This window comes from Dermacentor silvarum, chromosome 11 (genome assembly GCF_013339745.2).
Source record: "Dermacentor silvarum isolate Dsil-2018 chromosome 11, BIME_Dsil_1.4, whole genome shotgun sequence".
Lineage (NCBI taxonomy): Eukaryota > Metazoa > Arthropoda > Arachnida > Ixodida > Ixodidae > Dermacentor > Dermacentor silvarum.
In genome coordinates, this window is record NC_051164.1 from 121,572,033 (window position 1) to 121,593,693 (window position 21,661).

Consider the following 21,661-nt stretch of genomic DNA (forward strand, 5'->3'; position numbering starts at 1 on the left):
TTTCGTTTTCGCGGTTGCTTTTCGTGTCGCCGGGTCTCTTACGAGCAGAATCACCATATTCTCTATAAACATAATAATGGGAATTCTGCCAGTTTCCTGCTTATTATTCACAAGAGAAGCTCTGATTATGTGTCTGCATAACTGGGGGAATCATCTCAAAGGCAAGGCTGAAAATTTACAGGGTAGCCAGCCGGTATTTACACTGGCTAACCTCCTTGTCTTTCTTTCCCTTTCTTTCTCTCTACATTACGGCATGTCTCTGGACAAGGAAATGCACCTGCACTGTGGTAGTTGAAGAGAATTTAAATTGAGCTCCTCCCGTCCTTCCGCATTGGCGTCTTCTGGTTCCTCCTGGCATTCAGCATCATTGAGCTACGCCAGGCTTCCCTAAACAAATTGAAGGAACTGCTCCGCTTCGAAGTCGAGGCACTTTCTTTAGATCTAGTAGGACATCGCCTTTGTCTTTGCTGAAGTAACTATCAGAAATAAGCTGCTTCTCGAAGTGTCGCGCACATATTTGTCCATTGGTTTATTTTGACGCCACTGGTGCAGTAGTTGAAAATCAGATGGCGAAACGAAGAGCGAAAACTTCTCGCGTCCTTTGCCATAACCAGATTTACAGCCGGGAACAAAACACTATTTGTTGCTCAGTCTCTTCATGCACAAGTATCAAGATACCTTCCGTCAGGCATGAATAAACATACTGCAGACATGGTAAACAAAGCGAGGAAGACGGCAATTTCGCACCTTCGCTTCCGCGCAGACGTTCAGGAGTGAAAGACAAGTACTTCTGTTGTGTCTTTTTGTACAGCATCTTTATCGTCTGTTCCTCAAGACATCTAAAAATGTTTCGTATGCGTGCATAAAATCGCTACCGCGTGTTTACTGCGCTTTATTATTTGTGCGCATATATTTTTTGTGTTTGATTGCTGTCAAATTGAGACGGCGACGGTCCACGTTTGTAGCAGACGACACGCTCAGCGGTGCCGCGCTGCCCGTTCTGCGCGCCGTCGCCGCCGTCGCCGCCGGTCTCCGCCACTCAGCGCATGCGCACATGGAAGCAAGCTGTAGAGTGTTTTCCGCGCCTCGACAGATGGCGCTACGAGATGTATAATTTGCGTTGCACGTTGTCCCGAGCGAATGCGTTGCGCGGCGGCGGAGTCGGCGCTCCTGTCTTATCTTACTCCGTGGTCTCCAGCAAGCGGCGACGGCGGAAGTCTCCGCCATCGCTCCGTATTCCGCACGTGGTTAGTCAACCGCGACCCCCCCCCCGTATTTACCAGTTGGTAAGTCGGAAGCCCTTCTTTACCTAGTGCATTATTCTCTTCGAGGGAACCCTCAGCGAATGTCAACTATAGCTAGCTCGCCTGCTCGAAGTGTTAGTTGCAGTCGTAATAAATGCTTTCTAGTGTACACGTGGTTGTCGTCCTATTGTTTCCTCGAGCTTGTACCGGACCGCGGTTGATGCGCAGGCATGCGCCAACCGCGGAGCTCGGTGTGTCGAGGTAGAGGGCCGTTGGCATCCCCCCTTATCCCGACAACCTGCAACGCTGCATGTCTTGTGACACAACAATATACCTTACGTTTTGATGTTGATATTTTCTGCTCTTGTATTTGCTCATTATCTGACTACTGTCATTGACGTAATTCAATTTTGTTGTTGCAATTTACCACTGTCCTTTCAGGTTTTCGGTTTTGCTTTTCGTTTTTTGTTTGTGTAACACAAGTGGACCAATATTAAGGCATTGAGCTGTTCTTGGGCACTTTTAGAAAGAAATGAAAGGAAATAAAGTAGTTTTCATATTATAACTCTTCATTATTCAAAATTTAACTTGTTCAATTTACTTTATTTATTTTCAGGATCCCTTACCTTATGTATATTATTATGAAGCTCATGTAACTATTACTATCTAGGCAAGGCTGACTACATTATTATACAATACTTTATTTCAGTTATTCTCAGTTTATTCCTTATATTCGGCTATTCTTTTATTTTCCTTTTTTATTATTTATTTTTTACCTAATTTATTTAATTTTTCAATCATACCACCCGGTTCGTGGCCTATCCTCCACAGTAGGTTTGGGCTTCGTCATCATAACCATCATATGCAGCTTAAGCTCTCGGACCAACGCACGTGTTGGAGATATAAGCCTAGAGCTAATAAGTCCTTGTCCCCGTACAACTCCGCCCATGCAAAACTGGTTAAAAGGAGCATTGCTAACCTATATCTTGGAAATGCGTTAGAAAAGCCATGCCATCATAGGATTTACACAACTCTGAGTCGGAAGGGTTGTCTAAAGCAGGGTTTCTGAAGTCCTTGCAGGTTTGTGAAGCAGAAGCGATGTCGTGTAGAAAACAGCACTCGGGACACGGAAAATGAACGAAACAAACGAAAGGCTGCGGTTGTGGCCTACGTACACAGGACGGCACACTATCTTTAAAAATTGCTAGTCGCGTGAACACAACGGTTGTTTTTTTTCAGCTCCAGGAAAACTTAGCAGAACGTATCGGTTGACAGACCTGTGCCGCAAATCTGCGGTTGAGTGTTCCAAGATACATCGAAATCCTTTTGTGGACTGTGAAGAGGCAGTAGTGCACGCGTTGACGCTGTCATGTGGTAAGGAGTACATAGGACAGACAACACGGCGTCTTAAAGGCCGCTTAAAGGGATACGGGCGAAAGTTGGCGGGTCGTTTTTTGCATCGGAACAAAAGTTGAAGTGTTGAAAATGACGAATACAACAAGCTGCTTTGAAATAAAGCACGAGAAACACCTTTTTTTTTTTCGATTTTCTGTTGCACCTTGCCTCCAAGCGGCCGCCGGCAGAAGCAGAAATTTGACGTCATAACACCCTCGCCGCGCGCGCGCGCGGCCAAGGTCGGCCACAGTCGTCGCAGTGTTTCAGGGGGTGTCGGTCCCTTGCAGCGTTTGTTTAACCCATTTCGGCGATCTTCGCACGTGGTCCGTCCGAAACATTATCCCCGTCGGCGCTCCAGGCAGGTGGTGCGTCTTACATGCGCCTTCCCGCGGTCGTCGCTCGGTATTGACGCGTTCGTCGCAGCGGAAGGAAATGCCCAGACATTGCTGTTATAACAGCATCGTCGGTCGTGACACGCCGTCGCACACGTTTCCCAGCGACGAGAAGGTGCGTAAACTTTGGATACCTGCCTGTCAGCCATCACGCGCAGCCTGGAGACCTCTAAAAAATGACTTCATTTGTGCGGACCACTTCGTCGACGATGATTATGTGACCAGCCCGGCTGTGCTGAAAAGCCTCGGCATGCCGCTCAAAAGGCAACGCCTAAAGCCTGACGCAGTGCCCTCGGTCTTCTCACGAAAACGCAAGGCAGAAACGATCAGCTGCACGTTTGAAAAGATCAGTCGAAAGATGTCGGTGCTCTTTTCGTTCATTTGCACCCTTTTTGTGCAGTTGCTCACACCGACGAAATAAACTTCTATTCAGTCATCCACGCAGTGTTGAAGTGCCCCGCAGCTGCCTCGCCTGCGTGCGCTCTTGAAAAAGAAAGTTCACAGAGGAAATGACAAATAATTCTTGCACACGTGTCTGGTGCAGAGCGAAATCTTCGCGCTACGGTTCGCAAAAACCTGACCGGCACGTCCAAGGCCGCCTGCTCTTCGTCGCTTGACGCGGAATGCTCGTAACTGTAAGCGGTAATATTTCTTGCAAAGTTCGAATGGTCCTCGGCTTCAGACGTGTACTCATCGCTGGTAGAGGCACCAGAACTCGAACCCGTGATGGCGGCGTCGGCGCGCTTCGAATGACCGCGGCCGGCCGGCTGGTTATCCAACGAGGCTGTCGTGACGTCACGCCTTCCAACTCCCGCGGGTCGGGTGGCCTGGCGTGCGCTCACAAAAACGCCAAAAATAAAGCCATCAGCTCAAACATGAGCTAAGTGACTACTTCTTTTCTGTGTAATCGCACACTGAGGATTCATTCTCAGCATTTTCGTAAAATGTTCAGATTTTGCGCCCGTACCACTTTAAGCAGATGTTATCAGCCCTCGATCAGGCGTTAATTCGCTCAGGATCGAATTCTCTGCGCAACAGCCGCGACTCGCCAACAGCAGAATCATTTGGAATAGTCCGCACTTGCGTCGGTCAATCGCCCTCGAGAATTCAAAGTGCTGTTATGCGTTACATTGAAAAGAAACGAATATTCGGTCATATTTAATAGAGAATTCTTGAATCGAATGTGATCTGAATGGCTAAATAACATTCGATGAGACTTGTATGTTTCTACTTCATTTCACCTGCTGGCACAGTGACGGAGATTGCCAGGCCAGCTATGGAGATTAATTACACTGGTCTTTGCTTCCCAGTCTCACCCATTTAGTCTGAGTATAATGCCCTTTCTCTAACACTGTTGTTCATATTAGCGTCCAGTCATGGTCGTGATTCATTTTGTCGGAAAGCCCATTGGTAAACTTGGGTTCGGTTCCATCTAGCGTGTACCAGAATTGCAGTACACTCTAGTTCCATCGGTGATAGGGCTCCGGCCACAGACCGTCGCTCGAAGCTGCCCTGCGCGCACCCATGAACACGGCACTACCCCGAAGAAAGGTATGGTGGTGTCGCGTTTGTAACTGCAAGTACGCTTATTCCGGCTTGTATCACTATAATATTGTTTTCGTCGATTATTGTCCATGCTATAAAATTGCACCAACAAGAAGCGGGCGTGAAACAACACGATACAATTTTCTTAGTAGCTTCATTTGCTGATAGGCGGCTTCTGTGACAAAATTACGTGTTATGTTTTACAAAACTGTGTCGAAGACAGCAGTTCACCGGGGAAAAATTAGAATTGGTAACGGCCGACGACAGTCATGGGCGCAACAATGCAAATAAATACGTTTATAAAAGAATCGGGGTAGCTTGCACTAGTGGCGCAAGGCTCAATACACAGCGGAGCTGATCGGTTCCTAGCTGGTCCTGGCTATACCGAAGTTACTAGACTAGCTTCAGTAGTCTAATTCTCCGCCCGTGCGCTTACCGCCGCTGTCGCCACTCCTTGGGCAGCCGCCAGATGGCGGCGGCGTTCCATCGCGCTCCACTGCAGACGCCTCGCCGCAGCCTTGAGCTCGTGCGGACGGGCAGCTTGCGCGTGTTTCACGCTCGCTGGCGTTCTCACTATAGTCCGAATTAGTGATACTATGCGAAAGCGGTATCCACCTACAGCAATAACATATGTCGGACTAGTTGGTTCATACTGAAAGAAGGGTAAACTTAGTACGATAGAAAGAAACGCATACGACGAAGCGCAGAAGCTGCGTTTTTAAGTGTCGTGTGTTTTTTCCTGCCGCCTAAACTTTTCACGCAGTTTACTTTTCCCTTACAGCAGCTTGGCACGTTTTTCGCTGCTTTTACTTGCTTAACACTTCGGTTATACGCCAGCTAGCGAGGCCAAATTTATTATCCACAAAAATAACAGGACAACTTTCTGTTAAACCAACGAATGCTTTATTAAAGAAAACGAAGTAAAAAAAAAAACAACAACTGTATGCTCCTATAGATGAGGCAACCTGAAGTTTGCCCGCGCGGCACCAGCGCCGAATGCTCTCCTGGCGGAAGGGTGGAAGTGTCGAAGGTGGTCGCTGGGCCAGCGCGCGCCCGTGTTCTCTACGGCGCGAGCGAGCGGCCGCGTTCTTTTCTTTTCGCGACGGCGAGCGGGACCTCATCAACCAGGAAAGGTGGCACCCAATACTGCTGTGTTGTTGATTACCACAACAGCCTCGAAAGGTGGAAAGCCGCCCGTGAAGTCCTACAGAATTCCGGGGAGGTGGTTCGAGAAGGACAGGCAAGCGTGGATAACTGCAGTGCGCCGATCGAGTCAAGTAAGTCGCGTACTTTCACATTCGCTTGCAATATCACGGCCGCTCGATAAAAACGCAATAGTAATATGCCGACGTGTCGCGTAGTTGAATCGTACAGCGACATCCGCCGTGTTAGCTGAGCGGTAAATGCATACGTGTGGCGCCGCTAAGCTCGACGACGCGAGCTCGATTCCCGGCCACGGCGGCCGCATTTCTATGGGGGCGAAAGGCAAGATTACACTTGTTACAGTGTACTTTGATTTTTGTGCTCGTTAAAGAACCCCAGATGGTCAATATTATTCATGAGACCCTGCATTACAGCGTGCCTCATAATGATATCGTGGTTTTGGCACGCAAAAACCCCGAATTTATTTGATTGCACTGTTGGTTAACTCGCGATCGGCAAGGACGAGCTCAAGAGAATTATATCCCTTTTCCAAACGCTCCAACTTAAATTTCTAGTTGTGCAGGCAACAAAAGGGGCCGCGTGCTTCTTGTCTTTTGTGTAGTGGCAATCCGTATTTATAGCAAGCTGCGGTAATCGCGTGTGTCGGTAAGAAGCTGCCCGAGACGTGCGTGTTATGTTTGTTGCTTGGCCATGCTTTCTAGGTTCACAATATCCAAGCATGCTTTAAAGAAATTGCCACCTTAGCATTCTTCCTGCTTCACTCTTCCTACCAAGAATCTTCGTTTCGTGTAGTAGCCGGCTATCGGTGTGAGCTTACTTTAGCTGCGGCGGGGCATTCGCCCGACGAGAAGCTAGATTTGCTTTGATGAGGCATGTATCGCTAATTCTTGCGCTCGTGCTGCTGGTCCCAAGGTAATCGCTGGTTACCGTGACCTGGGTTCATTTCGCGGAGCAGTTTGTACGAGTGATTTCTCATGAGCAGTGAAAATATACCTTGCTCACTAATGCAATGATGAGTTGCCATGACTCTAACATCTGCACTGAATAATGCATGATATACATTAAATATTTATACAGCATGATATCAGGCATTATGCGCATATGTAGTACTTACATCGTTAATTAATTTTATTGGCTTATTGGTGCCTAATACATGTGTTCTTTCTGTGCTGACAATGCTGATGCCACTCCGTGGGAGCCAAAATGAGAGCAGCCATGCGTGCGCGCATAGTGACCAACGAAGCCAACCGCAATCGTCACCGTCTCTGCACATCTCTGCAAGCATGCATGACCGCTTTGTGACTGCACAATAGAGAAATAAAAGTGACTAAATTACTGAACTCGGTGTGTACCTCTAACTCGATGTCGTATAAAATCTTATTGGACAGCTCCGACACGCACTTGGTTTTTACTGTCACATCACCGCCCACAATTTGTTCAACACCATACATGTGTGGAAGCAGACGCTCCCCTTTCTTGAGGCTGCCGCCACGAAAAAACTATCGGCCTCGGCAACCTTCTTGAAACCGCATTGCAATCTTTGTATCGCTGTCCAGCAAGCACGCGATCTGCCGCCGTCGAAAACGGAGCGCCGTGAGCACGAGCAGCAAAGGAAAGCGCGGGCGAAACAATGTAAACAAAGCGGCGACCTCGCTGCTTGACATTTCCACATTGGGGGCACTGTCAGGAGGTGCAGTAACGCCTTCTGGCGATCGTTTTCTTGTCTATATATAGCTAAGACTTAAACTGTCAGAAAGGACAAAATCTAGGCAAATGATGTGGACCTACGTGGAAACCAACTCCACCTACAGCAGCTTGGCACGTTTCCTCACTGCCTTTACTTCGAAACTGGATCCCCGCCGCTGCTCCAGGAGCCTTGCATAAAAATGCATTTTTATTCAAGGTTCCTGCAAGGTATGTGTGTATGCATCCGCATGACTAAATGAAATTAGCGTAGCTTGCACAAGTGGCGCAAGGCTAAAGAAACAGCGGAGCTGATCGGCACCTACCTGGTCCTGGCCTTACGGGTTAAGCTTTTCCGGAATTAATTGATTATTGATCGATTATTTATTACCCATTCATTGGCTATTGATTGGCTATCGCAAGGTATTGGCCACGTATTTGGGCTAGGCTAATCACTACCAAGTCATGCCCAGCATTTTCCAGAATTTTTTATTATTGATCGATTATCGATTAGCTATTGATAGGCTATCAATTGGCTATCGCAAAGTATTGGCCACGTAATTGGACTAGACTAAGCACTACCAAGTCTTCCCCAGCATTTACCGAAATTTGTTTATAGATCGATTATCGATTAGCTATTGATCGGCTATCGGTTGGCTATCGCAAGGTGATGCGAGGCGCTGCTGTGCGCAGTGACGTCATCGCTGGGTGAGTTTTTGCGAACGCTACTCGGGGAAAGAAAAAGCTTAAACAGCTCCACCGTTAAAAATTTAATGGTGCGCGCTCTCAGTTCCTCAAAGTGCAAGGGGCACCCAACACGACTCAAGCGTATTCACTGACTGCTCTTCTAAGATGGCCCAGAACAAGCCACCAAATAACTCTCTTCGTTTGCGCTTTTTCTTCCCAGCTGGTTCGACAGATACAAGTGAAAATTCGGGAACACTTTCGGCACGCACCCTCGGCAAGTGTCCACTTGTCTCGTGGCACCTCAACCGTCTGGCCCGCGCGTAACACTTTAAGATGTCCTGCTCATGAAAGTGTAAATCACACAGCATAATTTCGCAGAGAGTATGAGGAATCGCTGTGTTCAACGCCGAGCGAAGTGTCGCATTGCTGGGAGTACACAAGAAGTGGCGCGCCGGACTGTCGACATCGTTCGATAGACGCTTGTGCAGCCAGGAACACAGCACGTCGGCATCATCTGCTAATATCCTTAGCAAACGCGGAGAAGGCTACAGTTTCGCGGATGACATGCTTCCTGAAATGCGCCTTCAACAACCAACCACAGAATACACCAACGCTGCACCGCGTGTTTCGTCTGGCCAGTTCGCGTAGTGAAGAAGTGAAGCTGGGTGCGACGGCAGCGCCATGAAGGCGCGGGCGGGTGGCGGTTCCGCGCAACGCCGCCGAGTTTGACAACTGAAGCTAGTCTAGTAACGTTGGGCTATACGAGTGATGATAAGTTATAAGAAGTAATGCCAAGTGATGATAAGTTATACGAAGTGTATAAGCATTTCCTCGTTTTCCGTGGCATCGGGGAACGCCTCGCGAAGCACTTGCAGTCCGAGCACACGTAGAGGAACTGGGTCGAAAGCTATCCACAGTGTACGGGCGGCGCGCAGCAGACGACACGAAGGGATGACGTCACGGCGCATGCGCAGTAGCGCGCAGCTGGTGGGAGCTCGGCCGAGCCGCCGCTAAAGGCACCTGCTGCAGCCACGGACACCGCGAGCGTTCGGCGCTAAAGGGGGAAATGGAGAAGCGCGGATGGCGTCGACAGCACCTCTGCGCGTTGCCTCGTTGGTCTGCTACAATTTGTTTCTCTATTTCTATCTCTCGCTCTCATTTTCTCTATCTCTCTCCCGAGCATAGTGCGCGACGCTCCATGAGGTGGTTGCTAGGCAACGCAGTGGCAGGCGGCACACTTTACGGCCGGCTCAAACAGCTCCGCTGTTAAAATGTAACTGCACCAGGGCCGCTATATAGTAGGCGTTCGAAAAGCCGACGTTCGGTTTCGTCTCAAGTAGATGAAACTTGGGTACATCATCACGAACCGGAAAGTAAGGCTGCGAGCATGGCTTGGGGACACTCATCATCACCAGAATTAAGAAATTTAAACGTCAACCATCAGCTGGGAAGATTACGCTAACATTATTCTGGGACATGGAAGGTGTGGTAGCCGTTCATTTCATCACAAGAGGCGAAAATGTGAACAGTGAGAATTATTGTGATGTGTTGCGAACTAAACTGAAGCATGCAATCGGATCCAAACGTCGTGGAAAACTGCGAAAAGGTGTCATCCTTCAGCAAGATAATGCTCGGTCACATTCTGCCATGCGGACGGCCGAAACAACAAAGGAGTTGGGATTCGAACCGCTGGAACACCAGTGCAGACCTGACTCCAAGGAAGCGCTCAGGGGAAGATTTGCAACCGATGCAGAAGTCATTTATGCGGTACAAAATGGGTTACAGGTGAAACTAAAAAAAAAAAAAAAAAAACATTTTTTTCCGATGCAAGCAAAACACTTGTGAAAAGTTTTTTGTGCGTTGAAGTTCATGGAGGATAAGTAGAAAAATAATGTGTGTTCCAGTTTTTTATCGTTAGAATAAATGTACATTTTCTCAAAAGTTTTTACTTTTTTACTTCCCCTCGTATATGTGAGACAAAGTGGTGTACACATAAATATGCAGTTGAAATGAAGAGCACTATTTTAAGAGCGTATTGTAAGAGCGCAATCAGCCTCGGCGCCCGCAGCAAAAGTACGTTGAATATGCCGCGTAGCGCGTGTTCGCCCCAATCCAGTTTTCCACACACGGCGCCTCAGCGGGAGAGCACCGTCCGGCCCGCTCGAGCTTGTATTATAGTGATCGTCTCGCCCAAACGGAAGTGATGGTTAGCACGTAGATTTTCTTAACCTTCATGCTTGCGCGGGAACAAGAGTAGAGTGACCTAGAATACTGGGGCGTGTCCAAAGCGCCGCGCGAATGCCTGGGAGGAGCGATGACCTTTTCTTGGGAACTCCCGCGCCGCTGCGCTGCTGTACTGGACCCGTGGGCTTCCTCCGCTGTGGAAGCCGCGCCAAGGCGGGCGGCGGGCGTCTGCTACGAGCCCGATATTTTAACACGAAAGTGTTTTATTCCGGGGTCCACCAAGACTTCACTGACGTATTTCCGTCACGGAAATACGTCATAGAACATAATACAAAGAAAGAAACCAGAAGAAAAAGTTCCACAAACATGCAAAATTTGGGAATCGAACCCACGACCTCTCGGTCCGCGACGATAGATCGCCGAGCGTTTAACCCATTGCGCCACAAACGCATTCGCAGAGAGCTACACAGACGCGCCTTATATATCTAACACTCCTCCGTGTACCCGCGCTCTTGCTCGGGGCGGTGCCGCCGCCTATGAGCAGAAAAGAGAAGTACTGCATTATGACACTAAAGCCCGGGATACATGGAGCGAACTTTCTCGACGAACTTCACGCGTCAAGTAACGACGCGGCGACACGACGCAGGATGTTTGCTGTGTTGCAATACATGCGGCGAACGCCGCCGCGCGTTGGCCGCCGTGTTGGCGGCGGTCCCGGCCGCCCGCTTCGAACTGAATTTGGCGTTGTCCTTGTAGAATTCACTTAGTTGGAAGCAAATGACTGCGTAAACGGCTTTCGCTTAGTCTCAGGCCGCTTCGACGACAGAGTATTATGGATAACCTTGAGTAGTTTTCGAGATCGCTTCTCGTTTCGAACGCGTCTAAGCCTAGCGAAAGAAATATCCGATGCCAACGCCATCTATCGGGGAAGTCGGGAGATAGGCATGACGACAGCATGTGGCCTCTGAGATCAGAAGATTTCTGTTGAAGGTTGTTGTAGAGAGCTTGCACTGCTTGTCTGTTTCCTCGCAGATCAGCGGATATGGGATGTACAAATACAACGCGATTCCTGAGAGATCATACTAGGAACTACTCAATCGGTGCAGAGAAATGCAGACACGGCAACACCAACGCGATTGCAGACGACGCGAAAAGGCGCGCGCGCGCGAAACACCAGCATGCATTGCGACCGGAACTAGTGCCTCCTGATTGGCTGTCGTCCACCGCTGCGCGCTAGACGCTTCCGGCGGCGGCGTTCGCCCGACGAAAATTTTTGGACAGGCAGATCGGCTGCGGACGGCAAATTTCTTGACGCCGGCCGTCGGACGTTCGCCGCCCGACGAAGTTCTTCGCTCGGACGCCGGTTATTCGCTCCATGTATTCCGGCCTTAACGCGCACCGACAGTGAACGCTTCGGTGGTCTCAGTACTACGACGCCTCGATGCCAGCATTCGAAGGGACGCTGGCATCAAGAAGCACTACCAACGCCACCTAGGTGGCGTTCACCGTACTCAGCACAGCGGAGCGTGGCCTCCGCAATTAGCTCTGAAAATGTTTCTGAAGTTGATCGCGGAGGCTGCAATTACGACGCGCTGTACGCGCTGATTTGACTCGGTGACGATTCAGTTACGTGCTTTGTCTTGCGCGTTGTATTAGTGTGTCAGTTACGTGCTTCGTCTTTCGCGTTGTGCTAGCGTGTGCAGCGTAGTGCAGCTTCCATATGCACGACGGTTGCTCATGGTCATCGACGTTGGTAGTCGTGATGGAGGAGACGTGCCACCAGGCGTCAGCGTGGGTGCATCAACGCCTAAGGGCGCTTTAGCCACAAAACACCAATAGACATTATATATCAATGTGCAATAAACATTACACTACTTCTGTGAAGACACGTTTCACTTTCGTGTTCTATACCGATTCCTATATAAGAGGGATCAACCACATTTTTTGTTGCTATTAGCCAACATCGCGATAATTTGGGATATATTAAGGACCACGTCACCAAAAGGCAATACTGCAGTGACTCACCGCACAGAGAACGCGTTTGCCGGCTGTGAATACGGAATTTTGTCTATATCCGTCTAGCTCGCTTGGTACGCCATTACGCGGCTGTTTAGTAACGCATTCCGCGCGCTTACCTCATTTAGTTATGCGTGTAATGAGCAACGTGAACGTGCTGCAGAAGATTATAGGCTGGAGATCGCGATTATAACCAGGAGAACATAACAGATATGGCCAGCTCATGCCAACGCTTTTACACCCTATCGTTTCGTTTCGTTTATTTGATGCATTCGATATGTTTTAAAAAACTGCCTCCCACGCTCTGCTGTTTTTTTACCATGGCGAAATCCTTAACTGGCTCTTGGGAAGCGAAATGTGTCCGTCGGCGGGGCCGCGGTACCAAAAATAAATAGAAACCGCGTAACTCTCGCGTCTCGTTCACTTGGTATATATACCAAAGTATAGCGTGGAAAGGCACTACTGTGTGACTAAAATGACTGATGGGTTATGGCATTAGTAAGTGACAGACTTGCATTCACGTCACGATTAAGGATATATGACGTGTGGTGCAAACCCGCGTTCTTCGGCCAGAAATCACTCTGATGGTGTGGGTGTGACGATAAGAACGTGTTGAATGCCAGTCTTGATCTCAACGTATCAACTTACCCATATGTCGTGAAGAACTGAGAACACAGGTAAAGGGTAATAATAGTAATGATAATTTCCGGCGTTTTACATCCAAAAATCACAATATGGCTATGAGAGACGCCGTAGTGGAAGGCTCCGGTAATTTCAACCACCAGGGGTTCTTTAACGTGCACCTAAATCTACGTACCCAGGTGTTTTATGCATTACGCCTCCATCGAAATGTAGGCCGCCGTGGCCGGGAATCGAACCCGCGTCCTCGAGTTTAGCAGTCCAACCTAACAAAGCCACTAAACTACCACGGCGTGTAGGTAAAGGGTACACGAGAAATACACGCGGCAAAAAACAATACAAACTAAAATAAATTAAATGCTAACAGTGCAACATTGTGTACGTAAGCCTGATTTCAAATTACGAGCGAGCGTCAGAAAACGAACGTGATGCATTACGGATGTGCAACTCGCCTTTCGCCTTCTTGTGTTGCAAGAGCGCAAACATTAGGATAATGTTAACATCAAAGTCTCTTTAGGAATATTTATTGTGTACGCTCGCGGGTTCGTACATAGCAAATATACTTACTTATCAATGATTACGGACTTGTAGTTACGTAATGAAAGAGCCAACTCATCACCAGAGCATAAACTTTTCATGGTTTACTGTTATTGAAGGTAACTATTTTAGGGATATGTGGAATCAATAGCGATATTTATAGTGCATCAAAGGCAGTAATTTTCAAGACGATTTTCCACTCAATATAATGCAAGTACAAATATTGCCACGCGTCATGAGTGCTTGTTAGCTTACGTAAAAAATCACACGTTAAGGAATAACTATGATATCATGAGAAGTTACATGTTGGTAATTTCATAGATTATTCACGGATTATTGAAACAAGACTATTGCAGCAATAAGCTTTACATAACTAATGAGTAAATGGCTAGTCTAGTAGTAGCTATCTATTCATTTCAATGTAGAAAAACATATTTATTTATCTATTTGTTTACCTATTTTTTATGTTCGTTTACCTATTGTCTGGAATGGCTTTTCTTTTCGAATGTCTAAATTTGAAACAATCTTCGCTCACGGTGAACCTTAGGGTACATCGTGCGCGACGTTTTTATGGAAGAGATAGCGTACAGCAAGAATTGTTTGTGTACGCTATCTCTGAAGCGAAACAAGCCAACAGTATTGCGGCGTTAGGGCTGTCTCTTACCTTTCTCTTGTTTCCCTTACACCTTCTCACTGTGCTCTGTTCATAATAAAGTATTGTCGAGGCTAAAAAATTGTCGAATAAATACATATGCATATGGCTGTAAACCACTGCTGATTGTGATGAATAGCGCGTAGTGGTCACTGCACGCACGTAAGTATTTCACTTGACTGTGCGAGTAATTTACTTTTTTCGTTACTCTTATTCTTTGCAAGCATGGTGCTATTGCTCGCGTACCCATGCGAATACCGTTTTTTACGGTCTTTCCTTGCGCGGGCTCATTTAGCGTGTTTCTACGCACGCACATTTACCGCATTACCGTTCTCGAACTCTAGCACCGGAGCTAGGCCACGTTGATGATTTTGACAAGTTAGTTTTTGCATTCTCTTGCGGCCCAAGCACAAAGAAACGCTCAAAGATGGGTAAGCTTCATGCAGCACCACACTGTTGAAGTTAAATATACTTCAAGTGCTTTGCGTGGAAACTGAACGCAAAAACAACAGCGCGAAGCAGACGACCCTCACTTTCCGCGCGTTTCGCGAGCGTGAAGTGCCCTCGGGGCCGGAGCAGCAGCAGGGCGCGGCGCGGCAGTTCTCAGATAAAGGCACTCGCCGGAGCCGGCGCTTTGGACACTCCCCTATTATTTTGATCTCTCTAACAAGAGTTCTAACCTGTGCGCCGCCAGCGGCACCAATGGAAGGGTGTTGGAGGCTCGCGGTGTCATGGTTGCTGTCGGCACCTACAGATGGCGCCAGTATACTGTAGTGGAGTTTCAGAGGACGGCTCGGGAAGAGTTGAAAAATAATCGTGTACTCCAAGGAGCTTTTGATAGCTTCTAAAAATATAGTTGCCAGTAAATGCTTGGCAATGTAAATTATATTCTCTACAGTTGTACGCGAACACAGCATTCGATGATGATATTTTTCTACAATTGGTTTCCCTATCGGCCTCGGGACCGACGACAGCGCAGGGACATTAAAATTTTTTCAGGTTTCTTCATATCACCGATTGTATATGTTACAAAACCTAAAAAAAAAAAAAAAAAAAAAAAAAAAAAAAAAAAAAAAAACTTTTTATTTTTGACCACACAACCAAAGGAAGCATCTCATGATGTTTATAGTCCCAAAAACCACTTTTGTTTGACTAAACACAAATATAATAATTGTATTACGTAATATCACGTGGTAGAGGTGGCAATGTTCGTGCTACATACCGAATTCTTGTATGAACACAACGGTAAACATGAAGTTTATTTCACTCCACGATCTGATTATGAGGCACGCCGCAGTGGGGACTCCGGAATAATTTTGACCACCTGGGGTTCTTTAACGTGCACCTGACCTAAGTACACGGGTGCTCACGCATTTCGGCCCCATCGAAATGCGTCCGCCGTGGCCAGGACGCGATTCCGCGACCTCAATTCAATTCACTTCAATTCAAATTCATTATTTCCAAAACAATTCGGTGGTTGATAGGGCTAAAAGCTGCGGTGTGCAGCCTGACAGAGACCCGGACGCAATATTCAAGGCAGGGCTTGACTTCGACGTGCATGTCGAACCGTTTAATATATATATATATATATATTATATATATATATATATATATATATATATATATATATACGAAACAGAAAATAACAGTTCATCAGAATAAGAATACACAATACTAGATATATTGCTATAACTGAAAAAAAAATGGTTTATTACAGAAGACAAAATATTTAAGAAGTCGAACATATATAATGAAACAAAGGGGGAATATAACATATGTATATATATAAATACATATATGAATTCACATATGCATACACACGTACACACATAATACACCAGGAAAAGATATTAGATTCTAAAACACTACAACGTCAAGTACAAGTAGACACAGGATGATTTAGCTTGTTAAACAAAATAATCGTTAATGTAGGTAGCTTAACGACAATAGTTGTAGGTATGATTAAAAACAGAGCTCACGTAGTAATTAATGCTAGTTTGGGCTTCGCCATATCTTTTTATTTATTGAGGAGTAACGGAAGATTATATTTCAAAGACTGCAGTTTGTAAAAAGTACGGAAACGTGGTATTACTCAAAAGTCTGGGTATAGAGGCTCCATCTATAACTAGCGATGATGTTAGAAGGGCTTTGCAAGACATGACCCGGGGAAAAGCTGCTGGGGAAGTTGGAATAACAGTCTATTTATTCAAAGATGGAGGAGATATCATGCATGAAAAGCTTGCAGACCTTTATACGCAATGCCTCACGACTTCAAGTGTAGCAGAGAGCTGGAAGAATTCCAACATTATACTAATTCATAAGTAGGGAGACGTTAAAGAATTGGTGAATAATAGACCCAGTAGCTTACTTTCAGTATTGCATAAAATATTCACCAAGATAATTTCCAATAGAATCAGAGCGACACTTGACTACAGTCAACTCAACAGGCTGGCTTCAGAAAGGGATTTTCTACGATGGATCATATCCATGTCATCAATCAGGTAATCGAGAAATCCGCAGAGTTTTATCAACTTCTCTATATGGCTTTCATAGATTATGAAAAAGGATTCGATTCAGTAGAGATACCAGCATTCATTGCGTAATCAAGGAGCACAGGAGGCATGCCTGAATACCTTGGCAAATATCTACAAAGGTTCCACAACTACCTTGGTCCTCCACAAAAAAGTAGAAATTTACCGATCAAGAAAGGTGCCAGGCAATAGAGTTTCCACTTGGGCTTCTTGGTTTTTTCTTATGAATGTGAACCATTGCGCGTAAAAAAAAAAAAAAAGCACGGTCAAAAGGTCGTGTGTGTAAACCGTCTCCGTTCTTTTGTCTATGTTTTTTTTTTGTGCGGAATGCTACATGTTCTTAATGGTCAGGCAAGGGGACACCATCTCTACAATGCTATTCACTGCATGCTTAGAAGATGTATTCAAGCTCTTAGCCTGGGAAGGCTTAGGAGTGAGGATAATCGGCGAATATCTCAGCAACCTTCAGTTTCCAGATGGCATTGTCCTATTCAACAACAATGGGGACGAATTACAACAAATGATTAAGGACCTTAAGTGAAAAAGTGCAATAGTGGGGGTGAAGATTATTATGCAGACGACAAATATAATATTCGACAGTCTGGCAAGGCAACAAGGCTTCAGGATCGCCAGTCAGCCTCTGGAGCCTGTAAAGGAGTACGTTTATCTAGGCCAATTACTCACAGGGGACCCTTATCATGAGAAGGAATTTTACAGAATAATAAAATTGGGTTGGAGTGCATACGACAGGCATTGCCAAATCCTGACTGTCGTTGAAATAAAAAGTATACAATCATTGCATTCTACCGGTGCTAACATAAGGGGCAGAAACTTGGAGGTTAACAAAGAACTCGTCAACAAGCTAAGCACAAAGAACGATGGGACGAAAAATGTTAGCCCTATCCTTAAAAGACAGGAATAGAGCGGTGTGGATAAGAGAGCAAACGGAGATAGTGGATATTCTACTTGACATTAAGAGAAAAAAATGGAGCTTGGCAGGGTATGTGATGCGTTGGATATGGATAACGGATGGACCATTAGAGTTACAGAATGTATACCAACAGAAGGGAAGCGCTGTCGAGGATGGCAGAAAACTAGGTGGGGTGATGAAGTTAGGAAATTTGCATGCGCAAGTTGGAATACGCTAGAGGAACGCAGGGGCAATTGGAGATCACAGGGAGACACCTTCCTCCTGCAGTGAACATAAAAATGGAGTGATGATGATGATACTAATAAGTGTTGAATGTTCGTTGTGTTACTCTTGTTGGTGTTCGTGTATTTCATTGTTCCTCTGTCGGCATAACCCGAAAATGATTTGTAACAAATGTTACCTATAATGCACTGAAACCACTGCTGCCTTGGCGACCAAAAGGTTGCTTGCAGTAGTAAATAAATAAATAAATAAAAATAAATTATGTTATGTACTTTCAGTGTGCTAGCCTGAGCTCACCGAGACCCTTTCCACTTCTGCATGCCCTTCTGCTCTGCATGGTCAGCCAATTAGATAAAAATAACCTGTCAAGTAAGACGATGCAATTCGCTTTGAAAGCAGACAAAAGTGACCTATAAATGAGGAGAGCTTTTCATTGGTCAATTCAAACAATGCCCGATGCCTGCGTCGGCGGTTCCGTAAGTATGACGTCAAGAGATAGGAATAACAGCAGATTGGAATAGATTTACGGTAAAGGGCCTCGAATATAGAGAAAAAAAATTGTGGCAGAACCGATTTCAGGATGATTGTCATTGGTAATGCGTTAGTGTTTAATTAATATAGCGACACGGCCGCCGTTGAAACGAGTTACGTATGAGGCGTCTATTGGGGCAGGACTCCCCTTACGTGCTTCCCTTAGAACACTGGGCGCCATCTAGCGCAACCGCCACGAAGCGTGCGTGTGGCACCTGAAATGCATGTTGCGCGGGAGCGTACGAACGTGGGGCACGCGTCAAGCGGTAACCAGGATCCTCTATCGGGCTTCTTTGTGGACACGATGCTCCATCTATATGGCACTGAGGAGAAATCTGAGCGTAGCCTCCGAAACGATAACGGTGGCACGCGGGAGCCTTGGAACGCTGAGAATTGTTCCCTCGCTTGCCGTAGACTGAGCGGTGCATACTCAATGACCCAAGTTGGCGAGAAGTTCATTGAAAAGCGGCACATATGCAGTGAATTTGTGTCCCTGCATACGACAGTTTCTCCCGCGTTTGTAACACCCGCTGATAGTATTCAATTTCTCCTTCATCCACCGAAACATGAAATGGCCTGCCAAGTGAAGCCCGCGCCGAGTCGGTCGATTCGCTTTTGTCACTTCTAGAATCGAATTTTGAATTGTTGCTGGAATGGGCTACCAAATTAGTTGTTCTTTGTGCGCAAAGATAAGCTAAAGCCGTTGTATTGCGCATCTACAAGCTATTGTGTCTCGGAGTTTGTTCTATTTCTCTTGGTGATAGAATAATCTACGTAGACACGTGTTATTCGCATCTTCCGCGTATGACGGTTGTGTGGTACTTGATGCTGATGTGGTAATGTTGCTAAAATTTTTGTTGCTGCATTGTTATGTCTTCACCGATTGACTTCTGTTTTATATGCTCAAGTTGATATATTCCAAGGTATAGTTCCTAACTACTTATAGTTCTCTTTTTTTCCGACATGGGTCACATTTTATTGGGACTATATTTGCCTTTATGTCCTCCGTATCTTCGCTGCCATCTACTGTATAAAGCTGAAGACGCCTACACTATTTTAACGCAAATGAATAAAATAAATAATTCGGAAACTGCAAAACGAATTATAAGGAATGCTGCGGTGTAGGATTTCTCTGCAGCAGGAAGTCTACTAAGTTAAAGAATAAAGAAAAGTAGTGATTTTCGCTTCTCATGGGATCTTTCATTAGCCGTCAGTTTCTCCTCTCCCGGATGTGCCTACGCCAAATCATCATTTTCACTGTAACGCTGTTACGTGGCAACCGTTTCCTTCTCACTCGGCAGCAACATTACGTGAAGTGTGACTTGAAGTAAGGTAAACTAAGATTTGACTACAGCTTTGTCCTCTTAATAAAGGTGCCGGCATAAGGGGAAACAGCATGCAAACTTGCATCCAGGGAAGGCCCCTCAAAGAAAATTCTGAAATTTACATAAGGAAAGTTAGAGAGGGCAGTTGGGCTAATATTTGGTCTTAAGTATTACGCAGTTGGCCTCAAGTATTACCTGAATAGGTAGCGCGAAAAAGACATCGTATGACACCGAGAAGCGCACAGGAGAGAACGCTATACTTCAATTGAATTTTTACTACAAGGAAACTCAGGTTTAAAGGGATTTGCGGAAGCTAGCGCACGAAAGCAACATTCGTGTTTTCCTTTTCCCCCTTTACCACTGGAACCATCGGAACAAATCGATGGACAGGTTATTTTTAAGATTTCTTGGTGATAGCCAGGGACGATGTGCTTACACAACTTTCATCCGCTTTTTTGTCTATAAGCACCCCTTCCCATTCCTCCAGAATAAAGAACCAGGTCTGTCACTTTTGGCAACCTATTGCGCAGCTTGTGGTTGCAGGCACAGATTTGATTGTGCATGCGTACTCCGGAGAAATAAAGACTCCGGAAGTCTCCTTGTCACCCTTCCATTTCAAGCTATATATTTTTGCACGCACAATAAAGCAACCGTTGGCAGTCAGCGTTCGTGCTGTGTTCTTTCTGCTGTCCATGTTTTTAGCGCTGTTTTTTTACACCATGAAAGACGACAAAGCCCGTCTCAATTCAGAGGCCTATCTGATAAGTGAATCTGTTGACAGATGCGTCAGGAAAGTGTCCCTTGCGACATACAGAAAAAAATCTTTCCTGATGTATTTTTTTAACTTCGAAAGCTTGCGCTTAGGCATAATACAAATCATGTCAAAAATACATGAACAGACTTGACTCATGCAAAAAAATCTAGAAGTGAACGATGATGTGGTCCATGAATCCATGGTCGGGTGGGCGGCCAGGCTTAAAGCCTGTTGCCCGGAGGTGGCGGAGACAGCTTAGGTAAAGACCGGGGCACGACCACAATATGTGTGTCATTGTCACATTTTCAACTGTAGTGTCACAAAATGGACACGATGTATCGTAGGGACCGTGGTACTGTTGTGCCCAGAGAGTGGTCACAGACGGGGTGAGTGCGACCCCGACACGCAGCCTCCGTAACGTAACCTGCTCTCGGCGGGTTAACCCACCAGGGAGGTCTGACCCACACGGAGGTATAAGAGCTCGTTTGGTACGTCGGAGGTTTTCTTTTTCCCGGAGCAGTTATCCGCAGGCGTCTTCGGGAAAATGCGGAAGTGGGTACGTTATGTTCTGTGGGTGGGTTGCCAAATATGCTTCAAGTACACCTGGCAGGCCTGCTCGAGGCACCCTCTGAACGCGCATCACTAAATTCGTTGTGGCAGCAAGACTGTGAATGCTATATGAAAGAATAGAGGACCGAGATACCCTACGTATGTCGTGGATGGCTTGAGTGGATTCCGTGCAAATGATCAGCTGAGAATATAGAGCAGCTTGAACAAAAGGGAGCAACACGGCCAAGCCGTTCCGTGTGGCGGCAAGCTCGGCAAGATAGGCCGGCGGTGCAGGATCGGCAACATACGAGCACGTCTGGTATCAATGGACACACAAGAGCTGTGTGAATTGTGGTACCATTCATACTGGCATCAGTGTATGCTACGAGAGTCGCAACATCTTGATTATCAGCGGTGCGACGAAGTCGGCAAGCTTGAGCGCTTGCCTGGCGAACCGGTCCATGCAGACGACCAAGAGGCTTATTGTCACTCAATTGTACCCTATTCCACGAAGCTACATCGGGTGTTGTAGAAGCTGAATTGTCGAGTTTATGTTCCATGTACCGGGCCAGTGCTTCAGCCGAGCATAGCTTCGATGGCTTAAGGGCACGCGCAAATCGACGTTGGGTCACCATTTCGTCAAGAGTGTTAAGTTGGGACTCGGTGTGTAAGGTTGGCAG